Raw genomic sequence first — 25,014 nt, forward strand, 5'->3', positions numbered from 1 at the left:
ATATACGGACTGGTACACCCAAAGTGTTACCAACGCGTCCACAGCTATTGCCTGCGGATCTCTTGACCTGGCGCAATAACTGTCCAGTGTCTTGTTGAGGCAAGACGCCATCATGTCCACCATTGGTTTTACCCAACGGTTTAATAGCATGTGGAAAACTTCTGGATGAAGTACCCACTCTCCCGGGTGAAGGTCGTGTCTGCTGAGGAAGTCTGCTTCCCAGTTGTCCACGCCCGGGATGAATACTGCTGACAGTGCTATCACGTGATTCTCCGCCCAGCGAAGGATCCTGGCAGCCTCTGCCATTCTGTTTCTTGTGCCGCCCTGTCTGTTTACATGGGCGACTGCCGTGATGTTGTCCGACTGGATCAACACCGGTCTTCCTTGAAGCAGAGGTTCCGCCTGGCTTAGAGCATTGTAGATTGCTCTTAGTTCCAGAATGCTTATGTGAAGAGACTTTTTCAGGCTCGACCACACTCCCTGGAAATTTCTTCCCTGTGTGACTGCTCCCCAGCCTCTCAGGCTGGCATCCGTGGTCACCAGGATCCAATCCTGCATGCCGAATCTGCGGCCCTCCAATAGATGAGCCTCCTGCAACCACCACAGAAGGGATACCCTTGTCCTCGGCGACAGGGTTATCCGCAGGTGCATCTGAAGATGCGACCCTGACCATTTGTCCAACAGATCCCTTTGCATGGAATCTGCCGAAAGGGATTGCTTCGTAAGAAGCTACCATTTTTTCCCAGGACTCTTGTGCATTGATGTACAGACACCTTTCCTGGTTTTAGGAGGTTCCTGACCAGGTCAGATAACTCCTTGGCTTTTTCTTCGGGAAGAAAAACCTTTTTCTGAACTGTGTCCAGAATCATCCCCAGGAACATCAGACGAGTTGTCGGCATTAATTGGGATTTTGGAATATTCAGAATCCATCCGTGCTGCTTTAGCACCTCTTGAGATAGTGCTAAACCCATCTCTAGCTGTTCTCTGGACCTTGTCCTTATTAGGAGATCGTCCAAGTATGGGATAATTAATACGCCTTTTCTTCGAAGAAGAAATATTATCTCGGCCATTACCTTTGTAAAGACCCGAGGTGCCGTGGACAAACCAAACGGCAGCGTCTGAAACTGATAGTGACAGTTTTGTACAACGAACCTGAGGTACCCCTGGTGTGAGGGGTAATTGGAACGTGGAGATACGCATCCTTGATGTCCAAGGATACCATAAAGTCCCCTTCTTCCAGGTTCGCTATCACTGCTCTGAGTGACTCCATCTTGAACTTGAACTTCTTTATGTACAGGTTCAAGGACTTCAGATTTAGAATAGGCCGTACCGAGCCATCCGGCTTCGGTACCACAAAAAGAGTGGAATAATACCCCTTCCCTTGTTGTAGAAGAGGTACCTTGACTATCACCTGCTGAGAATACAGCTTGTGAATGGCTTCCAAAACCGTCTCCCTTTCTGAGGGGGACATTGGTAAAGCCGACTTCAGGAAACGGCGAGGTGGCTCTGTCTCTAATTTCAACCTGTACCCCTGAGATATTATCTGCAGGATCCAGGGATTTACCTGCGAGTGAGCCCACTGCGCGCTGTAATTTTTGAGACGACCGCCTACCGCCCCCAAGTCCGCTTGCGAAGCCCCAGCGTCATGCTGAGGCTTTTGTAGAAGCCGGGGAGGGCTTCTGTTCCTGGGAAGGAGCTGCCTGTTGCTGTCTCTTCCCTCGTCCTCTGCCTCGTGGCAGATATGAATAGCCCTTTGCTCTCTTATTTTTAAAGGAACGAAAAGGCTGCGGTTGAAAAGTCGGTGCCTTTTTCTGTTGGGGAGTGACTCGAGGTAGAAAGGTGGATTTCCCGGCCGTAGCCGTGGCCACCAAATCCGATAGACCGACCCCAAATAACTCCTCTACGCATCGCCTGTCCACTGTCGTGTCCATAAAGCTCTTCTGGCCGAAATGGACATAGCACTTACCCGTGATGCCAGTGTGCAGATATCTCTCTGTGCATCACGCATATAAAGAAATGCATCCTTTATTTGTTCTAACGACAGTAAAATATTGTCCCCGTCCAGGGTATCAATATTTTCGATCAGGGACTCTGACCAAACTACCCCAGCACTGCACATCCAGGCAGTCGCAATAGCTGGTCGTAGTATAACACCTGCATGTGTGTATATACCTTTTTGGATATTTTCCATCCTCCTATCTGATGGATCTTTAAGTGCGGCCGTCTCAGGAGAGGGTAACGCCACTTGTTTTGATAAGCGTGTTAGCGCTTTGTCCACCCTAGGAGGTGTTTCCCAGCGCTCCCTAACCTCTGGCGGGAAAGGGTATAAAGCCAATAACTTCTTTGAAATTAGCAGTTTTTTATCGGGGCACCCCACGCTTCATCACACACGTCATTTAATTCTTCTGATTCGGTAAAAACTACTGGTAGTTTTTTCACACCCCACATAATACCCTGTTTAGTGGTACCTGTAGTATCAGCTAAATGTAACATCTCCTTTATTGCCAAAATCATATAACGTGTGGCCCTACTGGAAAATACGGTTGATTCGTCACCTTCACCACCGGAATCAGTGCCTGTGTCTGGGTCTGTGTCGACCGACTGAGGCAAGGGGCGTTTTACAGCCCCTGACGGTGTTTGAGGCGCCTGGACAGGCACTAATTGAGTGTCCGGCCGCCTCATGTCGGCAAACGACTGCTTAAGCGAGTTGACGCTATCCCGTAATTCCACAAATAAAGGCATCCATTCTGGTGTCGACCCCCTAGGAGGTGACATCCTCATATTTGGCAATTGCTCCGCCTCCACACCAATAACGTCCTCATACATGTCGACACACACGTACCGACACACAGCAGACACACAGGGAATGCTCTATACGAAGACAGGACCCACTAGCCCTTTGGGGAGACAGAGGGAGAGTCTGCCAGCACACACCAAAAAGCGCTATATATGACAGGGATAGCCTTATGATTAAGTGCTCCCTTATAGCTGCTTTTATATTGATATATTGCCATTTATTTTGCCCCCCCTCTCTGTTATACCCTGTTTCTGTAGTGCAGTGCAGGGGAGAGACCTGGGAGCCTTCCTGACCAGCGGATCTGTGACAGAAAATGGCGCCGTGTGCTGAGGAGATAGGCCCCGCCCCTTTTCCGGCGGGCTCGTCTCCCGCTATTTAGTACATTTAGGCAGGGGTAAATATCTCCATATAGCCTCTGGGGCTATATGTGAGGTATTTTTAGCCTTTTTAAAGGTTTTCATTTGCCTCCCAGGGCGCCCCCCTCCCAGCGCCCTGCACCCTCAGTGACTGCCGTGTGAAGTGTGCTGAGAGGAAAATGGCGCACAGCTGCAGTGCTGTGCGCTACCTTAAGAAGACTGCAGGAGTCTTCAGCCGCCGACTCTGGACCTCTTCTTGCTTCAGCATCTGTGAGGGGGCCGGCGGCGTGGCTCCGGTGACCATCCAGGCTGTACCTGTGATCGTCCCTCTGGAGCTTCATGTCCAGTAGCCAAGAAGCCAATCCATCCTGCACGCAGGTGAGTTCACTTCTTCTCCCCTCTGTCCCTCGTTGCAGTGATCCTGTTGCCAGCAGGAATCACTGTAAAATAAAAAAACCTAAGCTAAACTCTCTAAGCAGCTCTTTATGAGAGCCACCTAGAATTGCACCCTTCTCGGCCGGGCACAAAAATCTAACTGGAGTCTGGAGGAGGGTCATAGGGGGAGGAGCCAGTACACACCACCTGACCTGTAAAAGCTTTACTTTTGTGCCCTGTCTCCTGCGGAGCCGCTATTCCCCATGGTCCTTTCAGGAACCCCAGCATCCACTTAGGACGATAGAGAAATATAGATATATATATATTACACATACATGCACGTATACATACACACCCACCAACAGAAACCCCCCTCGCTAAATCCTGCGTTTGCCCCTGGGGGTTAACAATACAAATTATGCACTACAATACAACAGAGTAAATGGCTACAGTCAATGTACATACGTGAGAATATTCGCGTGCGCTTCCCGGTCCGGTCCTCCACTATCAGGTTGATAGCGTTGAGAGTCTTGTGCCCAGCCAGGCTGCAACAGGCTTTTTATAAAATACTTCCACATGCAATACAATGGATACTGTAATCCCTTTGTCCATTGGACACAGGGATGCACCTTTACAGTACAGGAGAGGTCATAGGTTGATTTGAAAAGGTGGGCGATGTCTTTCTCAACTGTTCTTGTGGGTGGTCTCCTCTGGATTCCCGCCGCATACATAATATACAGTAAATACAGTTTATATCTATATTCTGCTTCTGCACCTAACTATCCGCAGGTACATGCGATCTCCCGCAAACCAACACCGGAATATTACCCTTAAAATACCCTACAGCTTGATACCAAACACCACCTTATAACCTTAGTCTGTCCCCTCCTATCCTGTAAAGGTGAATCCCCTTGTTCTGGGATCATTTAAACTGTTGATACTTTCTGATGTGGTGCAGTGGGACTATGTGTACAATGTGCACTATTTGGATTAAATATGTAATGTTTTGATAGCCCTCCATGCGTTCACAAACTCCGCCGTAAATACCCATACCATGCGCAGGACCGCGGGAGCGACCATATGCAAATTGCGGATATGTGCACGCACGGCGGAACAAGTGCACGCGCAGTGGGCATGTGTGTGTATTTTGTACGTGATGTGTGCTTTGCAATATTTTTTTACTTTGACACCAGTCACCCACTATCTCCCTGTCAACCCTGCCTCAGTCACCTACTGTCTCCATGATCACCCACTGTCTTCCTGTCACCCCACTATCTCCCTGTCACCCCTGCCTCCCCGGTCACCCACTATCTCCCTGTCAACCCTGCCTCAGTCACCCACTGCCTCCCTGGTCACCCACTGTCTTCTTGTCACCCCTGACTCCCTGGTCATCCACTATCTCCCAATCACCCCTGCCTCAGTCACCAACTGTCTCCCCTGCCTCAGTCACCGACTATCTCCCTATCACCCCTGCCTCAGTCACAAACTGTCTCCCTGGTCACCCCTGCCTCCCCGGTCACCATCTCTTTGTCAACCCTGCCTCCTCTGTACCCACTATCTCCCAGTCACCCACTATCTCCCTGTCAACCCTGCCTCAGTCACCTACTGTCTACCTGGTCACCGTCTTCCTGTCACCCCACTATCTCCCTGTCACCCCTGCCTCCCCGGTCACCCACTATCTCCCTGTCAACCCTGCCTCAGTCACCCACTGTCTTCTTGTCAACCCTGACTCCCTGGTCATCCACTATCTCCCAGTCACCCCCTGCCTCAGTCACCAACTGTCTCCCCTGCCTCAGTCACCCACTGTCTACCTATCACCCCTGCCTCAGTCACCAACTGTCTCCCTGGTCACCCCTGCCTCCTCGGTCACCATCTCTTTGTCACTCCTGCCTCCTCTGTACCCACTATCTCCTAGTCACTCCTGCCTCCCCGGTCACCCACTATCTGCCTGTCAACCCTGCCTCAGTCACCTACTGTCTCCCTGGTCACCCACTGTCTTCCTGTCACCCCACTATCTCCCTGTCACCCCTGCCTCCCCGGTCACCCACTATCTCCCTGTCAACCCTGCCTCAGTCACCCACTGTCTCCCTGGTCACCCACTGTCTTCTTGTCACCCCTGACTCCCTGGTCATCCACTATCTCCCAGTCACCCCTACCTCAGTCACCAACTGTCTCCCCTGCCTCAGTCACCCACTGTCTCCCTATCACCCCTACCATCTCTTTGTCAACCCTGCCTCCTCTGTACCCACTATCTCCTAGTCACCCCTGCCTCCCTGGTCACCCACTATCTCCCTGTCTACCCTGCCTCAGTCACCCACTGTCTCCCTGGTCACCCACTGTCTTCCTGTCTCCCTGGTCACCCACTATCTCCCTGTCACCCCTGCCTCCCCGGTCACCCATAATCTCCCAGTCACCCACTGTCTCCCTGTCACCCCTGCCTCAGTCCCCCTCTGTCTTCCTGTCACCCCTGCCTCCCCGTTCACCCATTATCTCCCTGTCACCCCTGCCTCAGTCACCCACTATCTCAGTCACCCCTGCCTCCCCGGTCACCCACTATCTGTCACCCCTGCCTCCTCTGTACCCACTATCTCCCTGTCAAACCTGCCTCAGTCACCCACTATCTCCCTGGTCACCCACTGTCTCCCTGTCACCCCTGCCTCCCTGGTCACCCACTATGTCCTTGTACCCTTGTACTATTGTGCTACCCTTTCTTGTTATACACACCCATTTTTGCCCTTTTAAACATTTATCCTTTTAAGGGGCGCCAAAATTTATATTCGCTTGACAAAAAAATTAAGCTCAGGCCGGCCCTGGTGACAGCGCACTCTCTATAGCATAGACGCAGCAGCCTGTCCTACATGCAGTGTCGGACTGGGGCATGTAAGGCCCACCGGGGGAACGTAGTGGTAGGGGCCCATGTTTAGGGGTGTGGCCAGCCTGCAGAGGGGGTGTGACCTGCTACTTCATTGGTTTTACTAACCATTAGAGAGTGCAATGCCTGGGCTTCTTCATAAATATATACAGTAAATTCAGCTGCTGCATGCATGATAATGTACCAGATTAATAACAGCAATGCACTGTAGAAAATACACCACAGTCCAGTATAAGGTAACATATGTATAATCCAAGTGCAGTGTGGAACCTGATCCTTAGAGCAGGAGGTGGGCCCCCAGGCAGTGGGGCCCACCGGTGGTTTCCCCTGTACCCCTGTGTGACAGTCCAAGCCTGCCTACATGTCAAACACTCACACTGTCAGAGTCAGTCACAGTTTGTGTGACTACCGCTTGTAGTCGGCAGCGCAGAGCAGCAGGGTTGGCTGGGGGCGTGGCCACATGACGTCACCGCAGGGCTGAGCACGTTCATCCTCGGAGCACGTGGTGTGGGCGGGTTAGTACTCGCGGTCACGTGACACCGCCCGGCTGAGTGACAGCTCCCCGGATAATAGGAGAGGACTAGAGAGAGAGAGAGGAGTGAAGATTGGGAGTAGTGAACAGGGTGCGGGACTCGGGAGCGGAGGCTGGTGTTCTGCCAGCAGCAATGGTACGCTGGCTGCTGCTGCTGCTGCTGCATCCCTGACTGAGTGACAGTCCGGCGCTGGGGGCTCCTCCTCCGGGCTTTTGCCATTGTTTCTTCCTTTCTGGGACTTTTTTTTCCTGTTTTTGGCCAGTGCCCCGGGCGGGGAGGGATCGTTTCCCCGCAGATGCTGCAAAGTTTCTTGTGCAGAGATCCGGACCGGCCCGTCCAGTTAGGCGGCACCCGCAACTCTTTCTCCCGTGTGAGTACCTGCTGTCTATCATTCTATATGTGTGATGGCATTGCTTTGTTCCTGCTGTGCACCAGCTCTCCCACTGTACAGTGGATGACACCCAGTATGTGCCAATCATTTGTGCCACATCCCAGCAGCATGGCTATTGCTCTCTGGTATCAGGGCAGGGCATGCCCCCACATCCCAGCAGCATGGCTATTGCTCTCTGGTATCAGGGCTGGGCATACCCCCACATCCCTGTAGCTTGGCTATTGCTCTCTGGTATCAGGGCTGTGTGTGCCACCACAAGCAGAAAGTTTATATCAGGACTCTAGCTCTGTATGTGGAGGAAGTTGTGTGTGTGTGTGTGTGTGTGTGTGTGTGTGTGTGTGTGTGTGTGTGTGTGTGTGTCGTTAGCAATGCTCTGTAGCAGAAGCTGTTGTTGCATTTCATGTGCTGGAATTCTCAGCCTGTGCCTCCTTGCATCATCATCATCATCATCATCATTAGATCATGGTCCTGCTGCTTCTACAGGTTGGTGTGTTGTGGAGGAGGTTACACTATACAATGTATTCATTGTACTGATACTTTCCTATGAAATCAATCATAAAGGTTTGCTGGAGTTTCATCAGCTATTTTGTTTATTATAAATATCACCCACTGCCCTTGGAAATCTGTGGTCATTGCACATCCTATTGCACGATGAGATTTGGTTGAACCATTATCCTTGCTTTGTGGCTGCTTTACAGGATCATGGGATTTAAATGTGACCTGCTTATTTTTATCATGCCAACAGAAAAGATGCAACAATATTTCCTCAGCTGTATGTGCACTGGCTGGAACTCCTCAGATACAAAAAGAAAATGAAATGCTTTTTATTTGTGAGTTAAGTTTCTCATTCTATGGCTGCAATTTGCTGTCTGGACTAGGCAAGTGATCTGTTCTGCCTGCCAGCTGAGTTTTCCTCTTTTTCATGACCAGTCGCCACAATCAGAATCTCTTGCAGTTTTTGGTAAGGAAAGGGTTACTTTAAAAATGGTCTGCAATCAATAGTCACATATCCGATCAAGCTGTACTAAGCGGCGATTACAAAGTGCAATTTTGCTTTCTGAATGAGAGCCAAGAATTGGTGGGAAAAAAAGGAGGTGGGGGGCTGGCTCTGGACGGGTGTTTGGCTTTTTGATGGAAATTAATTTTCTTAGCGCAGGCACAGGTCACCGGGAGGCCAGGAATCGTCGTGTTGGTAGAGGTTTGAGCCCCATTAGTGATTTGATTGCATGAGGAAGTTTTAATGACTTAAAAGAGGCTCTTGGGATGGAAGCTGTGTTTTAGTTTTGTGAAATTAACACTAATTACTTTCCTACAAGAGGTTTTACAGATCTTGCTGGAAGGTAATTCTGGAATGAGCAATAGGATGGAAACTGGTTTGGCAGAGTGCGGCACGGGGTTACACCCACACAGACGGCACAATTAAAATGAGTTGTTTCTCACCTAACAGAGAATTGTGTAAAAGCTCTATTAAATACAAAAACATTGTTACTATCAATCTCACACTTGTCCTTGGTCATGAATTATTGTGTAGCATTTTAGTAAATGGACTTCATGTAATTTTGTCTTCATCTCTTGTTCTTCATCTGTAAGCTAAAAGTGAATATTGACTGTAAAAACAATTCACACGGTAAAACCAGCAATGACACTGTGCAACCCCAAATCCAGCGTGGAGTGTACATTACATTTTACTAAATATTTGACATTGCTACTTATTCTCCAAGGAGGTTCTAGGCTTGAGGACACATTCGTGTAGATCACACTAGTATGATGACACTTTCTAATTTTCATCTAGTGGTTCTGTGTTTCCTCAATGTGGAATTAGTTGAAAGTTGATTGTGTATTGATGGTGTAGTTTTCTAAATGTTTGTTTGTGGTTTAGATTATATTTTGGCAGGCTTCTCATGTGTACTCTCAATATTTAACATTCATTGTGTACTGTTGCCATTGTTCTGTAAATTCCTGCTCCCTATTCCTTTTGGTGTAATATACACCTACTGTGGCCATGCTGTTACTACTTTCATGTACTGTAAATGGATAATATGCCTGGTCTAGGTTTTACTTTCACTTCACTGTATAATTCACTGAGTAAGCAGATGTGCCGGAGAGAAAATCTCAAGTATATATGCATTTTAGTACAGGAGCTGCTATACCAGTTATTATGCCGATTGTCTTCTACTGCTAATTGCACTGATCAATGGGGCCAACGATCAGGTCTGAACTGCGCATGCACTGCAGAGCGCATGTGCATGCTAGAGATGCTGTTGGCATCTCAGCCCAGCGATCGCCTCTGCCCGATTGACAAGCAGAGGCATTCGATGGGTGGGCTGGCAGCGTTTCGTTGCCATTTTGGGGGCATGGTACGGGCAACGCAGGCGTGCCCGGACCTTTGGGGGGGGTGCTGCAGCGGCTGCGTGACATCACAAGCAGCCGCTGTGACCCGGGATGCGACAAGTGGCTCCACAGGTAGGGAGCTACTTGTCAAGTACAACTGGGATGCTTTTGTACTTGTGCAGGGGGGGGTCAGGCCTGACATGAGGGGCGGACTAGCCCTGTGCTGGGCGTCTCCCCGCATGTCAGAGTAAATTTAGCACATCTACGATCAACTCTGAATTACCCTCAATGTGTACCTGACTCCTCAGTGGTGCTCCTGGTGAATGGATAGGCTGCACTTTCATGAATATATTGGTTGATCCCACAAAATGACTGCCTCTTCTTTAATGGCATAGTGCCCCTATTGTCATATAAAAAAACCTTCTGCTGGGCGCACACTGAACGATATGTATCGGGTGTTCGAGGGACCGCTAGCGGGTGTGAACACCCGAAATGTCTGTTCACAGACATATTGCGTCAACTGTGCAGCATAGCCGATCTAGATACAGGACAATGATTCCTCCCCGAAGGCCTTTTGAAGCATAGCAAGCATCTCGGTACCCGATTTCCTGAGTTTAACACAAAACTTGATCGCATATCGGAGTGTACCATCGAGCAACATCTCTAATCTCGACTATGGTCCAGCTTGATCCTTACACTGTAAATGCTCACAGGCTACTGCCGCTGCTGGGAATGTGTAGCTGGGACACCCCTCCACCCATCCCACCCTACAGCGCCACCATGCGCCTGTTCTGCGAGAAAAAATCAGTCTCATTACTTTCCGGACAGACCCTGTATATCTGTACAACTGGCTGTGTGTACAGGCAGTCCGAGTTTCCTTACGGTAATATTATAGCATCAATCTTACACTTGTTATTTAATGGTCACACCTCATAGTTCTATGGCTATCTCATTGAAATCGCAGCGGGACCAGCAAATTGTACACGATTAGAGGTGTGATTTTGACCTGATCGCTACTGTGCACACAGCGGGCGAACAGCAATAGACTGCACATGCGTATACACCGCAATGCACACATAAGTCAGCCAACAACGGGCATCGCTGGTCAGTGACAGGATGGTGCGAAAAATTCATTTGCACGGGCGTTCCAAAGGTGATTGACAGGAAGAGGCCGTTTATGGGTGGTAACTGACCGTTTACTGGGAGTGTCCGGAATAACGCAGGCGTTCCCAAGCGTTTTCAGGGAGGGTGACTGACGTCGGCTCCAGCCCCGAACAGCCTGTTCTCATCTCGCTGTAGGAGTAAGTCCTGGGCTGCATAGATACTGCACACACTTCATTTTTGCAGCTCAGCATACACATGGAATCGCACACTTGCCCAGCGAAATTACACTCCCCCTTGGGCGGCGACTATCTGAACGCAGGAGAGTAAAGTTAGCAGCCCAGCGATCGGGTCTGAATCACCCCCTATATTTGGCCCTTAGTGTGTGAAATCCCTGTTTTTATTTAGCAACTGTTATGTGAAAATGCAATTCCTGTCGAGGTGCTACCGGGGATCTGTGTGATGATTGGGGGCACGCTTTCGGCCAGTTACCGTACCTTTGACACTGAAAACTTGCCTGTGCACCTCCACTGGGTGCGAGGCAAGACCAGCAACGTGGATGTGTACAGTGGGCCTGATTCTAAAACGTACACATGGGAGGCAGACAATTGGCCGGCTGTCGGGATCCTGGCGGTCAGGATACCGCTGCGGGAACCCGACACCTGGTGAAATGCTGGCGGCCGTAATACCGCCTGCCACCTGGAATCCCCACTCAGGTGGTAATCCCCACTCGGGTGGTGGCGTAGACCACCACCTGAGGGGGAATAGTTTACTCGCCACCTGGCCCAAGGTGCCGCGAGCCTGCGAGGAGACACGCTGCGCTCACCGTTGGTACTCTGGCGTCGGTCTGCTGACCACCAGGATCCCAGTAGCCGGTATATCATACTGATCCCATACACAGAAGTGGCTGCATCTTTGTTAGTGTCGTGACCAATTTCTCTTACACTGATACGCCCACTTGCAGCGCCTTGCGCCTGTGGAACTCCATCTCTGTGCACCTTTGAAACTTGCACCAGCCCTATACTGTATAAGCAGTATACTATGTCTTTAGACACAGCTGCTGTAAACGACACACCCATGTCTTCCTAGCCACCTCCCTATTATCTCCCATGAATTCCCACTAAAAACCACACCCCTTCTGTCTAAATTCGTTCTGTCTCCCCGTGGGGTTAGAATTAGGACTCCTGCACGTGTGATGCGGACGCAAGCCCAGTACTTAGAACGTTGACCAACTGCATGTATAGCGGCTTAGCGTGTGACACAGGATCCGGCACAGTGTGCCGTTATGGAATGGCAGCCATCGTATTGAATTAAATTGCCCTCTTAGACCCGCTAATAAAAGGTTATTAAAAATGACATGATCACAAAGCAGGACCATGAGGGGGATGAGATCCAACCCAGTGGGTCTATCTCACATAGCCAGGTCTAGGACTCTGTGTCATATGCTGCAGAAGATGTTTTCTCTCAGGAGGGATTCATTCCATGTACACAGGATTCTTATACTTTTTCTCAGATCCCTATTGTTGAAGCTAATACTGAGACTGAAACTCAGGTGTTAAAGAAGTCTATGGCAGTTTGGTCAGGCTCTGTCCCTATTCCTGCAAAATCTCCTAGCATGTTCCCACAGAAACGTGCACTTGCCCAAATTATGCAAGATGACACGGATACCGATTCTGATACTTCAGACGGTAATGGGGATGTGCTGAGAGGGGCGGCATCCCTTGCAAAGGGGGTGCAGCTCATGATTGAGGCCATTAGAGATGTATTAAACATTAATGACACTACACCTGAGCAGGTTGAGAAGGCTTACTTCACTGATAAGAAAGCCCCGCTAACTTCCCTGCGTCTAAAGAATTAAACGCTATATTTGAAAAATACCCAGAGAAAAAATTCCAGATCCCAAAAAGAGTTCTGGTTGCTTTTCCGTTCCCTGAGGAAGATAGGAAAAAATGGGAAAACCCACCAAGCATCTGTCTCCAGACTGTCTAAAAAGGTGGTTTTACCTGTCCCTGGTTCTACCGCGTTGATAGAACTGGTTGATCGTAAGATTGACACTACGCTCAAATCCATATACACTGCTTCAGGAGTGGCCTTAAAGGCCCACTATTGCCTGTGCATGGATTTCTAAAGCCATAGTAAAGTGGTCAGGCACATTACTAGAGGATTTGGATGCAATGGATAAAAGTGACATTGAATTGTTTTTACGTCACATACAGGATTCTGCGGGGTTCATGGTGGAATCCATGAAAGACCTGGGTACGCTGACTGCACGGATATCCTCCATGTTGGTATCAGCTCGCAGGGGGACTCTGGCTACACCAATGGTCTGCAGACGCGGAATCCAGGAGAAGTGTGGAGAACCTACCCTACACAGGTCAGGCTCTATTTAGGGAAGCGTTGGATGCGTGGATTTCCACGGCAACTGCGGGTAAGTCAGCTTTCCTTCCCTCTGCTACTAGAAGAAACAGTTTCTTTAGCTCTGCAGCAGTCCTTTCGGACCGTTAAGACAAAAAAAGCCCAAGCCTTCTACCACTTTCTTTAGAGGTGGTCGGGCAAAATCCAAAAAATCCAAGGACCAGAGACCTGCTTCTGATTCCTCAAAATACTCAGCATGACAGTGGACCTCAAAGCCTGGAGGACAGGCTGGTGGGTGCGAGACTCGGACGTTTCAGGCACGTCTGGGTGTCATCCGGCCTGGATAAAGGATATTGTGTCCCAGGGGGTACAGACCGGCATTTCAAGAAACCCCACCTCACCGATTCTTCAAATCAGGCTTGCCAGCTTTGCTGACAACTAGGTCTATCCTACAGGAAGCCATCCTAAAATTGGGAAAATCATTGTCCCAGTTCCACCTCATATTCAAAACAAGGGTTATTATTCAAACCTTTTTGCGGTACCGAAACCGGATGGTTCGGTCATACCAATTTGGATATTCAAAATGGAGTCTCTCAGAGCAGTGATTTCATGTCTGGGGGAGGGAGAGTTTGTGATATCAAGGATGCGTACCTCCACATTCCGATTTGAGGCACTACCATTCGGCCTCTCCACAGCACCAAGGTGATGGCAGAGATGATGGTTCTCCTCCGCATACAGGGGGTGAACATAATCCCGTATCTGGACGATCTGCTTATAAAGGCAGCGTCCAGGAAGAGGTTGTTGCAGTCCATTGTTCTCACGACTCATCTGCTCAGGGAACACTGTTGGATCCTGATTTTTCCAAAATCACATTTGGAGCCGACCAGGTTGTCTTCTCTGAGAGGGTGTTTCTTCCGGGGGGAAAAAGCGTTGGTGATACAAACAATGGTCCGGGATGTCCTGAAGCCAGCCCGGGTTTCGATTCATCAGTGCATTCACCTTCTGGGGAAGATGGTGGCCTCTTACGAGGATCTACAGTACGGAAGGTTTCATGCTCTGCCCTTCCAAGATAATACGTCTGTCGCCAAAAGCCAGGATTTCACTCCTCTGGTGGTCACAACTACCTCACCTTCTGGAGGGCGGCAGGTTCGGGATTCAGGACTGGATCCTTCTAACCATGGATGCAAGTCTACGGGGTGTTGTTGCGCAGTCACTCGGGGGGGAATACCTTCCAAGGAAAGTGGTCAAGCCTGGAATCCAGCCTACCAATAAACATTCTGGACCTTCTGCGAGGTCAAGCCATTCAAGTGCAGTCGGACATTGTAACGACAGTGGCTTATATAAACCGACAGGGCGGAACGAAGAGCAGAGCTGCAATGTCAGAGGTAACGAGAATCATCCTCTGGGCAGAAAAACACGCGTTGGCGCTGTCGGCGATCTTCATTCCGGGAGTAGACAACTGGGAAGCAGACTTCCTCAGCAGACACGATCTCCATCCAGGAGAGTGGGGACTCCATGCGGAGGTGCTCACGGAGGTAACAGATCTTTTGATTGTAGCTCAAATAGACATGATGGCCTCCCGTCTCAACAAGAAGCTTCGGCGGTATTGTTCCAGGTCGAGGGACTTGCAAGCCGTGGCGGTGGATCCCCTAGTGACTCCGTGGGTGTTCCAGTCAGTGTACATGTTTCCTCCACTTCCACTCATTCCAAGAGTTCTAAAACTCATAAGGAGAACAAGAGTTCAGGCAATCGTCATTGCTCCGGACTGGCCAAGAAGGGCTTGGTACGCGGATCTTCTGGATCTACTGCTAGAAGAGCCGAGGCCTCTTCCTCGTCGGGAGGACCTGCTAAAGCAGGGGCCGTTCGCTTATCAAGACTTAACGCGGCTACGTTTGACGGCATGGAGATTGAACGCCAGATATTAGCTCGGAGGGGCATTCCGAACAAAGTTATTCCTACCCTGATACAGGCTAGGAAAGGAGTAACGTCTAAGCATTACCAATGTATTTGGGGAAAAAAACCTTTATCTTTGTGTGATTCCAAGAAGTTTCCTACGGTGGAGTTTCAACTGGGATGGTTTCTCCTCTTCCTGCAAGCAGGTGTGGATATGAGCCTGAGGTTGGGATCCGTAAAGGTCCAGATTTCGGCCCTATCCATTTTTTTTTCCAGAAACAGTTGGCTTCCCTCCCGGAGGTTCGGACCTTTTTAAAAGGGGTTCTGCACATCCAGCCTCCCTTTGTGCTGCCTACGGCACCATGAGATCTTAACGTGGTGCTGCAGTTTCTCCAATCGGATTGGTACGAGCCTCTATAGGAGGTTGAGGTCAAGTTTCTCACATGGAAGGCTGTCACTTTGTTGGCCTTAGCTTCTGCTAGACATGTGTCGGAGCTGGGGTCTTTGTCTTGTAAGAGCCCCTACTTGATCTACCATGAAGATAGAGCTGTGCTCCGGACTCGACAGCAGTTCCTTCTGAAGGTTGTTTCGGCATTTCATATCAACCAACTGTCAAAGTCAGAAAAATATCTCTATACACACTGCCATATTTGCACCTCACACTGGTCCACGCTGCGCATGCGTGCGCTCTCCCGTGAAGGCGCATACCCGCTGTTGCGTGCACCCGCTGGTGCACGGTATGCGTATTTACGGTAAAGTTTGTGTAGTCGTAGCGTGCGACTCAATCATTACATATTTTCACTAATAATGTATTTTGTAGATCATGGTCCCTTTGATAGATTCTGAAAGTTTGGTTAATATAGAATGTTTATGAACAGAGGAATCCCTCTTTGTTTGATACGAAGGGTCAGATAGGAGTAATACAGTGGTGTTTAGTATCCATCGGAAGAATATTTAATTAGAAATATTCCGGTGTTGGTTTGAAGCAGATCAATCGCTCGTGCGAATAGTTATGGACATAAGAAGTTTATGAACATTTACTTTATTTGCACTTTATTACCCATGCGGCGGGAAACCCAGTTTCCCTCCCACCTGAGCAGTTGGAAATAGTCACAGCCCACCTGTATGAATCAACCTATGACCTTTTGTTATAATGCGAAGCCGAATTCCTGTGTCCAATGAACAATGAGATTGTAGGGACCATTGAATTGTATTGTGTGTGGGGCATAAATAGCAGGCCGACCATATCCAACTTCACTCTCTTCAACGGTTCTCATTGCTGATAATCGGGAGCTGGATATCGAGGCGCATGCGATCGTTCCCCTTGTGCGTAAGTTTTCTCCGTAATCATATTGTCTTACTGTGAGCCATCTCTCTCTCTCCCTCCTCTATCTCTCTCTTATTTTCCCTTTATTGTATTGTATTGTATTGTATTTCCTGCGTAGTTATCTGGTTAGTTGGTTTATGTTATATTGTAGTGTATGCTTTGTACTGTGATTCCTTTTGCAAGTATAATAGTCATAATACACATAATAGGTTTCGGACCCTAAGCCCAGGTATCTGCGTATTCTTTATAGTGTTAAGTACTCCCTGAGCATCAGTGACACTCAAGCAGCTTTGTAGTTAATCAGGTTACACAAGGTTGCACTTACACTTTGTCTCTACATTAAGGTTTGCTGTGTATTTCATTACTAAAGGTATAGATATAAAGGTTTAACGTTGTGAGCGTCTGCATCGCTGGTGATCTCCTCGTGGTCCCGAGCGTTGCTACGCTATAGCGAATCATTACGATAAGTCAACAGCCAATAGTCTGCCTGCCTGCGATCACTTGGCCGTGAGTGAACGTGACGCCTGAGCATCTCGATCACGGCTAAGCGATCGATACGCAACTTGCGTACCCTTACGGTACTTCTTACGTAGATAGCGTACAGTGTTCTTAGACCTCATAAAGGGTTATATACACGATAAATATTTAGCTTTATCAATTGGCGGCTCGTCCTGTCCTTCACATATCTGCACTAGGTAGATCAGCAGACATTATCCCTCAGCAAAGGGCGGGAGGTTGTCTCGTAGTGCTGACGGGATAAGCGTCTGCTTCGCTTAGATAAGAGTGCTGAAGGAATCCGGGAACCGGAGGTAAGAACAAAACGCTAGTGTCTTTTAAAACTGTATTTTTCTGTCTTGCGTACACACGCACGCACACATATATATCTGCATTTCTTTTTCTTTTTTCATTTTCGTATATCACTCTCCTGTCTGCCAGTTTTATAGTCGATAGAAGTGCTAAAAAAAGATTTGCCGTTATTTCATAGTTTAAGAGTAAAGGTAATATAGTTAAAAGATAGACAAACACACAGTTTTGCCTGGGAGATAAGGCGAAGTCAGTGTGTTGTGTGGTAGATGACCAGGGATCATCTACATTGATAAAAATATAAATTGTGTTACGGTGGATCTTTGCTTTGCGTACACGTGTCCCTAACAAAAGACTTGTGTACGCAATCCAAAGGCAGACGCACGCAGCGTACATTACGCAACGGAGCGTCCGGTTACGCCCACGTAGCTCAAGTCACGATAAGTTGATTTTTAACGCAACGCGATAAGTAACGCAAAGCGGTAAATAGCGCCACAGGCGATAAATAACGCAAGTCTATTTTTGGAAATCCAAAATTTAAATTAACAGATCCTGCTCCTAATTGGTAACACAGCTGGGCTAAAGAAAAATTTCTGCGCAGAAATAGAAATAGAAGCAAAAGTGTACATGTGATGAGTGAGTGTTTTTGTATTACATAAGTTTATATAACTTAAAGGTTGAACCACAAGAAAAGTCGAGTACTCGTGAGGTACACGCGTGTAAGTGACGTGCACGGTGGCTAGGGAGGCATCCTTGGTTAAACATAATATTTGAGCATTAGAGTATAGCGGACCAGTATAGAACAAGACCAGGAGGTCAGACCAGGAGGTCGTACAGAACAAGACCAGGAGGTCATAGTAGGCCAGCAGGTCCAGGTACAGTAAACAGGGAAGTCCGCTATACAGTTCAGAGGCACAACACCAAAAGAAGGGTTGGTGCAAGACCCATATAGGCCGTACAAGCTCTGGCTGAAGGAATTCGCTGTCGTAAGTTTCGATTCCATTGGTCTTTCCGTACACAAGCTTAGTTGTTTGTGTACTGAACGACTGGACCGCACGTAATTGTGTACAGTAGTTAGTAATCTGACCTAGTACCATTAGAGTAAAGGGGTCACAAACGCTATTTGTACATTCTGACGTGATTTGTGTAATTTTTTATTTTTCAAGAAGGGAAGTTCGCTGGTCACTCAGGAACTATCTGACAAACCTCACCTTTACTGGAAAGAGTAAGTGTTCTGCGGATAACCCTCGCATGTTCCAGTAAACAACGGTTTTTATAGGTGCCCTGGGTCGAGTGCGCCAGCACCATATCGGTGTGATCAGGTCGCATTGGTCGGCGTGGGCGAGTGAGTGGGGTACTCGGTAAACCGCCACCGTCAGCCTATTGTGAACAATCTGGTTTTCTGTAAGGGTTCGCTGAAGACCTTGATATAGAGATCAGAGGTAGAGCAAGCAACGCCTGCAGAGTTATGGGGGCCAGTTGTTCAGGTAGGGGGCGATCAACCTCGGTTCGGGTTGATTCAGTGGTCCGACCAATTGGGTCGGCCAGGTATATCATGTGTGAGAAATATGGAAGTCACACAGAGGTTTTATGTGATGAATGGGAGAGAATGACGGTACAAGACCGGGAGAAATTCCCAAGAATAGGTAGCTTCAGCCCAGAGGTGTTACAAAATTTAAGGAGGAGGATATGTCTCATAAAATCAACAAAGAGACGAGTTCAGCATTATGATTATTTACAGTTGTGGCAACAGGAAGGTGAGATACAGAGAGGTTTGGCTCAGGCGGCGGGATCTGGCTCTAACAGAAAACTGATTGCCACGGCCCCGCCGCCACCATATATATCAGGAGAGAAGTTGATTACGGAGAAAGACGCACTAAAGTGTAACACAAAATCACTTAGTAACTGTGTAAATGTTAATGATAATGTTAACCCATTAACCCATGCAAGTATTAACCCGTGCAAGTTGTACCCTGTTTTGAACTTTCCTCAGGAGTGTGATCAAGAGGACGAAGCGACAACGATTTCAGCGCTCTCTCTAGCAGCCACCATAGCAGAGACCACAGTAGGCACAGCAACACCCACGAGATTAGTAAAGGCCCCTAGCGGAGGGATAGGTGAGGTCGTATCAACTGGTAAGTACGGCACCATGCATTATGCTGAGACTATTTCACCACAAGCTGTAGAATCTACACAGAATGAGGTTGTTAGAATTACTCCTGTTAGGGTAATAGCAGTTCCCAATGGGAAAACAGATGTATCAGGAGCCACTCCCATAAGGAACATTGCCATGTACAGCCCATTTTCCCGAATGGAATTAAGGACCATAGTGTCTGAATTCCCTGACCCTAGAAAAGATTTAGTTGCCAGCCAAAAATACATCACAGACTTAGGAAACACTTTAGAGCCCAATAATAAAGATTGGCAGATATTGCTAAAAGCTTGTTTACCCTCCAATGTCGACTCAGCTCAATTTTTAGCTGATTGTGGACTAGATCTGGATGTACCTCTTACAGATGTGTACAACAAAGATAACGTAAGAAGGATAAACTTACAGTTAAAGGAGCATTTCCCAGCAGTTGTTAAATGGAACAAAATATTTTCCATTAAACAAAAAGAGTCAGAAACAGCTGCAGAATATTTTCACCGGGCACTATTAGAAATGGCAAAGTACACTGGTATAGAGGACATTAGGACAAATCCAAACCATCGAGAAGTAGCAGTATCTGTACTAATGGATGGTTTGAAGGAAACATTAAAGGCAAGGGTACAGACCACGCAACCATGTTGGCGAGGTCTGTCAGTGTCCACTTTGAGAGAGGCTGCTATTGATCACGACCGAAACATCACCAGACACAGGGAGTCGCAGAGTGATAAGCTAATGTCAGTAAGTATACAGGCTCTGACCACAAAGCAGCCTGCGTATGTACCATCCAACCCTGTGGGTAAGTCAACTATGATAACATGTTATTCTTGTCAAAGACAGGGACACTATGCACGAGACTGTAGAGCGAAAAATTCGCAAAGATCATACCAACCCCCTAGACAACGACACGACACACGACATTGGGAGCAAGGTCTGCAGAAACGGAGTTATGAGCCACATACAGGGGAAACAAAAAGATATCCCCCAAACAGAGACTGGCATGCCTCTGGTAGTTCCCAACTATCTCCCTCACAAATAGTTGCTGCCAGCGGGATACAGGCCGGTCACCATACCCAATAGGGGTGTGGCCATACCTGTAATCTGCAGCCAGTGAAATTGATTGCCAACCTTGAAAGTGAACCCGAGGTCGCAATCAATGTAGCTGGTAAAACTTTAAACTTTCTTGTAGACACAGGGGCGGCCAAGTCAGTGATAAATTCGACAGTGGGCATGAGAACCACTGGTAGGACAATTCCAGCCATGGGAGTAACAGGAGTAGTCCAGCACTACCCTGTTAGCAAACCAGCCGAGATTACAATAGGGCCTTTGCATACCAAGCATTCCTTTTTGCTGGCTGCATCGGCACCAACCAATCTCCTGGGAAGAGACTTACTGTGTAAAATGGGGTGCGTCATTTATTGTACTCCTGAAGGTGTATTCTTGGACATACCTGAGAAACACGCTCAGGAAGTGCGAGACATGTTAGACTCCCCATCAAAATTAATGTCACATACCATTATGACAAATAGGAATCCATCCCAAGTAGAAGAGATGACATCTCAGATACCAGAGTCACTTTGGACAAAAGACGGACAGGACACTGGATTAATGGCAAACGTAGCTCCAGTAGTTGTACAAGTAAAAGATGGTAGGATAGCTCCAAAAATCCCACAGTATCCTCTGAAGCCAGAGGTGGAGTTAGGAGTTTACCCAGTAATAGAGCGCTTGCTACAACAGGGCATTCTGGTAAGAACGTCCAGCACTGCCAATAGTCCCATCTTCCCTGTTAAGAAGAGTGGGGGGAGGGGTTACAGGCTAGTGCAGGATCTAAGGGGGATTAACAAAATAGTTGAGAGTCCGTTCCCCGTAGTGCCAAATCCAGCTGTCATCCTAATGCAAATCCCTCCCACTGCCAAATTTTTCACTGTTATTGACCTCTGCTCCGCTTTCTTTTCGGTACCTCTGCACCCTGACAGCCAATATTTGTTTGCATTCACACACAGAGGAGTCCAATACACGTGGACTCGATTGCCCCAAGGTTTCATAGATAGTCCAAGTATATTTTCTCAGGCTTTGCATGATTGTTTACAGTCTTTCCAACCAGACAGTGGATCAGTATTGATACAGTATGTGGACGATTTATTACTGTGTTCAGATTCACTGGAAGCATCTCTGAAGGATACGAAACAGCTCCTGTTTCATCTTTCAGACACCGGACACAAGGTGTCCAAAGACAAGTTGCAATTATGCCAAACTAAGGTAAAATATTTGGGACACTGTCTAACACAAGGACTGAGACACCTGACCGCTGATAGAATCCAAGCAATTAGAGACATGACCCTGCCACAAACCCAGCAACAGATCAGAACGTTTTTAGGAATGTGTGGGTATTGCCGTAATTGGATCCCAGGGTTTTCCATTTTAGCGTTACCTTTGCAGGAAATGGTCTCCTCAAACAAACCTGATAGGATTTCGCATACAGACGAGTCCGAAACAGCATTTGAGAGACTCAAACAGTGCCTAACGCAGGCACCAGCACTAGGTATGCCAGACTATGGGAAACCCTTTGAACTATACGGAACAGAAAGTGCTGGTTGCGCGGCAGGCGTACTAACCCAAAAACACGGTGATGCCAGCAGGCCAGTTGCATACTACAGCGCTCAGCTAGATACGGTAGCGCGATCCCTCCCCACATGCTTGCGAAGCGTTGCTGCGATAGCATTGCTAGTGACAAAAAGCGAAGATGTCGTGCTAGGCCACAACCTCACAATCCATACGCCACATGCGGTATCAGCCTTATTGAATTCTGCCCAAACCAGACACGTCTCATCAGCGAGGTTTACAAGATGGGAATTAGCACTAATGGCCCCCGTAAACATCACCATAAGGAGATGCAGTGCATTAAATCCTGCAACATATCTCCCAGGTGTGCCTGGTCAGGCACAAAGGGTGGAAGGTGAGAGTGCTGGGGAAGGAGGATTTAATACAAAGGAAGATACACATGATTGTATGGAATATTTGACCCAAAATTTTACCGCAAGGCCTGACATCAGTGACAACCCACTGGAAGATGCAGAACTCACGTTCTACACGGACGGTAGTTGTCACAGACAGTCAGACTCGGGAGACTTGTGTACTGGATACGCAGTCGTAGATGACCAAGACACCATAGAAGCGGAACCGCTAGGCCCACCTCACTCAGCCCAGGTTGCTGAACTGGTCGCCCTAACCAGAGCATGTGAATTGGCTAAGGGTAAGTCAGCCAATATCTACACCGATTCTAGATACGCATTCGGGGTAGTCCATGATTTCGGAGCCCTATGGCGCCTCAGAAATTTCATGACGGCAGCTGGTACACCGGTAGCGCATGCAGCTCACATAAAAAGGCTTCTAACAGCGATACAGGAACCCGACAGAGTGGCTGTTATCAAATGTAAAGCACACACATATAGCCAAGACCCGGTATCACTTGGTAACAGCCGAGCAGACGAAGCTGCTAAGTTAGCAGCTGCTACCCCCATACAGACAGACACCACACAACTGATGGTATTCAATACCATCAACACACAGAAGTTGTGTAAAATGCAAAATTTGTGTTCCACACAGGAAAGGGCAGTCTGGAAGGCAAAGGGATGTGGCCAAGAGTCCTCAGGACTCTGGACGGATGGACATGGTAAACCAGTGGCCCCCAGAGCATATCTTCCATGTCTGGCTGAAGCAGCTCACGGGCTGACTCATCTAGGCAAGGAGGGAATGTGCAAATTGGTAAGAGCCTATTGGTGCGCCCCAGGATTCTCCTCTCATGCGAGTAAAAGAGCAATGTCATGCCTTACCTGTCTGAGAAAGAGAATATTGGAAAGACAATACCTACAGAACCATCCCATATCCCACCTGCCGGCGGCCCTTTCCAGGTAATACAAATTGACTTCATTCAATTACGCCCTTGTCGGAATTTGAAATATGTACTTGTTTGTATAGATGTTTTCTCGAATTGGGTCGAAGCATTTCCTGCAGCTACAAATACCGCTATGTTTACAGCTAAGAAAATTGTGCAGGAATTTGTATGTAGATATGGTATCCCTAGAATAATCGAAAGTGATAGGGGTACCCATTTTACAGGTGATGTCTTTCAAGGAATGTGTAAGTTGATGGGAATTGATAGCAAGCTGCACACTCCGTACCGTCCACAGGCGAGTGCGAAGGTCGAAAGAGTGAACAGCACTATTAAAAATAAATTGAGTAAAGTGATGGCAGAGACAGGATTGACATGGCCAGAAGCTTTACCCATTGTATTGTACAGTATCAGAACCACTCCCAGGTCCCCTTTTAATCTGTCCCCCTTTGAAATCTTATTTGGTCGACAACCGCATGTCATGATTAACCCTCAGGATGATTTGAAATGTAACAATGAAGTAACTGTAAAGTACTTGATTAACATGAGTAAACAGTTAAGGAATCAAAATGATAATCTAAAGTTGGTGATTCCTGATCTACCTGATAGTAGTTGTCATGACATTGAACCTGGGGATTATGTAATGATACGAAATTTTCTACGCTCAGGTTGCCTTATTGACAGATGGGAAGGACCATACCAGGTCTTATTGACTAGCACTACAGCATTGAAGGTTGCTGAGAGAGAGACTTGGGTCCATTCATCCCACTGCAAGAAGGTTGCTGATCCAGAGAAGTCCCGTGATAAGGAACAGACGGTAGAGGTTGTATCACTGGAGTGTCTGTTCCAGGAGGACTGAGGCGGCACCTGAGCCTTGAAGACCGAGAGCTGTTGTCGACTCCCCACTCCCTTTTATTGTTTTTTTTTCCACTTCCCATCCCCTCTCCCTCAAATGTATTTTTCCTCCTTCTCATTCTTCTTCGTCTCCTCCTCAAAGATGGACTTGCCCCAAGAGACTGTGATCCGGATTTTCCTGTTGACCATGATGTTGACCAGAGCAGTCTGTTCCGGCGAGAGTACCATGGAGGTCGATAGAGGTTCTGGAATGGGTTCTGATGATAAAGATGGAGGCGTAGTTTTCCAAGATCAACCTAACCAACAAGCAAAGGCGAGTATCAGAAAACGATCCGATAGCATTGACCATAGAAGAAATTGTGACGGATTGTTAGCTGAAGAAAACTGTATCTGTAGGCTCTGTAACAATGTCATTGAAGATGGGTGCATTAAGAAATGCCAATCCAGTTTTAATATCCATATGGACCGGCATCCATTGAGTGATTATCACTCCTTAGTGGGTAATGTATTAAACAAAACAGATTGTTGGGTATGCTCTCAAGTACCTCAGGGTCATAGCAAATCAGGGCTAGTACCATTTCCTTTAACGATAGGGGAGGTACTTGAGTTAAATGGTGGGAGACCGGTGGACCGGAGGTTTAATATCTCCAGCCCTCCTAGTTTGAAGCTCCACCAATACCACGTGGATAGGTCCCTATTATGTTTTAACATCTCCAATCCCAGAAAGCCGGGAAATTGGGAAGTATCATGGAGTAACCACACCATGACCTTTTCACATAGAGCAGATAGAATGCCTACAGATACAAAGCTTGTACGCCACATAGCCAGTAGAGGAAAATCTTTCCGGTATAGATACACCTTAGGAAATAGGATTACTAGAGTTGGAGAAGTATCACCAGGATACTGTGCACATATCGTACAACCTGATACGTGCATTAAGCAGATGGAAGAATTAGGGCTAGGAGATTTCACCTGGAAGGTGTGTA

At 47.8% G+C, this 25,014-nt stretch overlaps 1 protein-coding gene across 6 annotated transcripts in view; it reads left to right on the forward strand.

The window, feature by feature from the left end:
- Window positions 1-6,928: 6,928 nt before the first annotated feature.
- Window positions 6,929-25,014, forward strand: part of HYCC1 (hyccin PI4KA lipid kinase complex subunit 1) — a 191,493-nt gene continuing 173,407 nt past the window's right edge. For 3 of the 6 annotated variants that reach the window (XR_010177620.1, XM_063921716.1, XM_063921715.1), the window contains exon 1: window positions 6,929-7,303. The gene's annotated coding sequence lies outside the window, so the exon portion shown is untranslated. Of the gene's footprint in view, window positions 7,304-7,688; window positions 7,808-25,014 lie in introns of those variants that run through there. The other 3 variants (XM_063921714.1, XM_063921711.1, XM_063921713.1) reach the window with 3 other exon arrangements.

The sequence above is a fragment of the Pseudophryne corroboree genome, chromosome 5, assembly GCF_028390025.1.
Source record: "Pseudophryne corroboree isolate aPseCor3 chromosome 5, aPseCor3.hap2, whole genome shotgun sequence".
In the NCBI taxonomy this organism is placed as follows: domain Eukaryota; kingdom Metazoa; phylum Chordata; class Amphibia; order Anura; family Myobatrachidae; genus Pseudophryne; species Pseudophryne corroboree.